Genomic DNA, 3,898 nt, shown 5'->3' on the forward strand with positions numbered 1-3,898 from the left:
GTATTGAACTCAGGACCCTGCACTTGCCAGGCAAGCACTTATTCTACTGCGCTATCTCCTCAACCCAATAAAAGTTTAAAAAAAAATTAATGAAGGGGCCGGGGAAATGGCTCAGTAGAATAAGCGCTTCCCTGTCAAGTGCAAGGGCCTGAGTTCAATCCCCAGTTCCGCAAAACAAACAAAATTAATGAGGCTCTCTGCTCTGGCATACCCCTTGACAGTCATTCTTCCCATGCAGCCAGCAATGATCCAGATAAGATGGTAAAAGTCATCGCAGTGAACAGATTTGGCCGTATTGGATACCTGGTCACCAGTTCTGCTTTTAACTCCAGCAAGGTGGATGTTGTGGTCAGTAGCGATCCCTTTACTGACCTCAACTACGTGGTCTACATGTTCTAATATGATTCCACCCATGACAAGTTCCATGGCACTGTTAATGCTGAGAACAGGAAGCTCATCATCAATGGAAAAGCCATCACCATCTTCCAAAAGCGAGATCCCACCAAGTGGGGTGATGCTGGTGCTGAGTAAGTAGTGGACTCCACTGGTGTTTTCACCACCATGGAGAAGGCCAGGGCACACTTGAAGGGTGGTACCAAAAGGGTCATCATCTCTGCCCCTTCTGCTGATGCCCCCATGTTTGCGATGAGTGTGAATCATGAGAAATCCGACAACTCCCTCAAGACTGTCAGCAATGCTTCTAGTACCACCAGCTGCCTATTCCCACTGGTCAAGGTCATCCATGACAATTTTGGCATTGTAGAGGGACTCATGACCACAGTCCATGCCATCACTGCCACCCAGAAGATAGTGGACGGCCCCTCTGAGAAGCTGTGGTGTGATGGCCACAGGGCTGCCCAGAACATCATCTCTACATCCACTGGTGCTGCCAAGGCTGTGGAGAAGGTTATCTCAGAGCTGAATAAGAAGCTCAGTCATGGCCTTCCATGTGCCCACTCCCAATGTGTCAGTGGTGGATCTGACCTGCGGCCTGGAGAAAGTGGGTGACTATGACAACATCAAGATGGTGGTGAAACAGGCATCAGATGGTCCTCTCAAAAACATCCTGGGCTACACCAAGGACCAAGTTGTGCCTTGCAACTTCAACAGTGACACCCACTCTTCCACCTTTGATGCTGGAACTGGCATCACCCTGAATGACCACTTTGTCAAGCTTATTTCCTGGTATGACAATGAGTTTAACTACAGAAACCAGGTGGTGGACCTTATGATCCACACAGCCTCCAAGGAATAAGTGGCCCCCATACCACAGCCCAGCAAGACCAAAGGGACAGAGAGCCCATGCTCTAGAAGTCACTGCCCTACTCAACCCCAACACTGAGAATCTCTCCTCACAGCTTCCATCCCAGGCCCCCTAGAAGGGGAGGGGCCTTAGGAGACCTGGCTCGCTACCCTTGCACACCATCAATAAAGGCAACTGTATTCCTCCCTAAAAATTAATGAAACATTTCATGTATATGTGCCAACTCCCCTAGGAAGAATGTGATGATTATGTACTACAAATATGGGCTAATAAAAAAAACTGGAAAAAAAGATGGATATGTTTATGTACCAAAAATGAATGTAATTACTATGCATAGCAACATATACTAATAAGAAAAAAACTGGGGAAGGGATCAATCTTCTGGGTGGTCAAGGGAGAGGAATGTCACCTACGTCAAGGGACTGCCCTTGCAGCACTGGATGGACACTCCTAATGTCCAGTAGAGATCCAAGCACTTTACAGTACAAACTCTTGGTGAGATCTACTTTTGCAGCTGCTTCAAAGAAGCAGAAGTCTAGCTCAAGCTGAGCTGTTCAAGGTCTCTCTTAAGCACATATGGAACACAAGAGGGCTTTTCAACATAAACTTGCTCCTTGTTTCTTTTCTTTTTTCTATCCAGGGATATAGAAGGCCCTGGAACTGTCCTTGCCAATCAATGGTGTCAAAACTGCTTCCTCAGCTGTGGTGGGGCCTTTATAGCTAATGTAGTCTATGTTCCTCAGACCTTCCAATAAGAAACTTCTGCTCCAAAATAAAGTTAATCTTATTAAGTCAGCAGAAGGGGACAAGGATTTGACAAACACAGATCCTGTTTGTATCACTTAGACACTATTTTCACTTTTCTGTGTTAACAGCCAGACTTGTCATTTCATTCCTGGGCTAGCAGACATGGAGGGAACCTATTAAAATGCCAAATATGTTCACTGTAAATGTAGCAGAACATCTAAATTATGCAGCTGTGCTAATTTGGATTTTTTTTTTTTTATTGAGAAAGTAAGCAGACCCCTTTGCTCTCCCTGCCAGCACCAATTTCCTTATTGACTTCCTTTTTTGCTTTTGAACTTTGGGAGTGTTGCCTGTTTTTTCCCCCTAAATGTGCATCACTTAACATTTTTGTCTTCACATAATCTGAAAGAATTTTCACCCTCTGAACTACATCAGACCAGGTAGAACCTCATGGCAGAGGAGAAAGGAGACAGAAAGGGAAAACATTGTGAAGGCCTGGTTTTTATGCATGTAAAATTTGTGCACCTTAATATATCTAATGAACACTAGTTTTCCAATGCCCTTATTCAAAGATATTAACCTGAACCCCTCCTGTCATCACTAAGGAATCCCCATCTATAGTCTTCTATTCACAGATGCAAAAGTTCTCAGCAACTGCTGCAGAGTTGAAACTCAGCCTCTGGAGTCTCTACCAATAGAATCTAAAAGTAGTATATAAACCATAAAGAGTGGAATTTACTTAATCATGTTAGCTTAAATGTGTCTGAATTCGGCATTATTTAAGGATTACTTTTATACAGATACATATCAAATCTGTTTTCTCCTTCCAAATTTGTATACCTCCAGTGAAATTTTTAAAAAATAACTTTAAAGTACTATCTTTTCACAAAAAAAAGTATAAGCACAATCATTATCTTTCTGAGGAGAAAATAAAGTTCAGTGTTTTATTTCAGTCTTGAAATATCTGAAGGAGAAACAATAAGCAAAATGACAAATCTAGGGATCTTTGAACAATTGTGGCTTAATAGTTCTGATTTTTAAAGTTATGTCATACCACAAGCATGCCCTGAATGCAGCTGGAACACTGATGGGAGACCCAGTGTGGGCAACGAGGTTCTACACAGTGCTCTCCTCCCAGCTGGCCTCTTTACAATCTCAGGCACCCACTTAGGTAACTGGAACATTTCCCAGGTGACCTTGGGATTCCAAAACACTCAGTGTTTGCTTGGGTGCTACCACGGTCCCTTCTTAGAACTGAGTGTTAGGACTTTTAACTTCAGGGAGGATGCTTCCAGAATTTCCCAAGCATGATAGCTTCCCAGCATGGCAACAAACAGTGGGGATAAAATAACTTAAAAAAAGTTCATTTTGGTTTACCATGCCAGAGTTTTCAGTCCATGTTCCACTGGTTCTGTTGCCTTGGGGCTGGGACAACACAGCACTGTGGTGGAGAAAGCTTTTCATCTCATGGCAAGAGTATCCCCTTCCAGCGCACACCGTGTGATCTAACACCCTCCCTCAGACCCAATTCCTAAGGCTTTTACCACCTACTTCCCCCAGACTGCCAACCCTGCTTTCAGCAAATGGTTCTCCTGGGTCATTTAAGACCCCAGCTATAACAATGTGCTCAACCAATTTGTGGGTGTTTTTAGAGGAAGCCTGATAAATGAGCGAATGGAAATTCCCAATAACTATTTTTTACAATATTGCATATTCTTCCTAGAGCCATTTCTGTGTAGATCTGGCTTGACTTCTTCGGACCACAAATCTAGCGTTGAGACTTTGGGATGCTAACTGTAAGGCTAACACAGTAACTAGCAGTGGAGCCTCAATTTTCTCTGGTCTGGTGCTCCCAGGCTGTCTTGGTTACTTTTCTCTCATTGATAA

General features: G+C 43.6%; 1 pseudogene; it reads left to right on the forward strand.

Moving 5' to 3' along the window:
- Positions 1-258: 258 nt before the first annotated feature.
- On the forward strand, positions 259-1,255 carry LOC101586284 (annotated as a pseudogene).
- Positions 1,256-3,898: the final 2,643 nt, after the last annotated feature.

The sequence above is a fragment of the Octodon degus genome, unplaced genomic scaffold (genome assembly GCF_000260255.1).
Source record: "Octodon degus isolate 3935 unplaced genomic scaffold, OctDeg1.0 scaffold00004, whole genome shotgun sequence".
Classification (NCBI taxonomy): Eukaryota; Metazoa; Chordata; class Mammalia; order Rodentia; family Octodontidae; genus Octodon; species Octodon degus.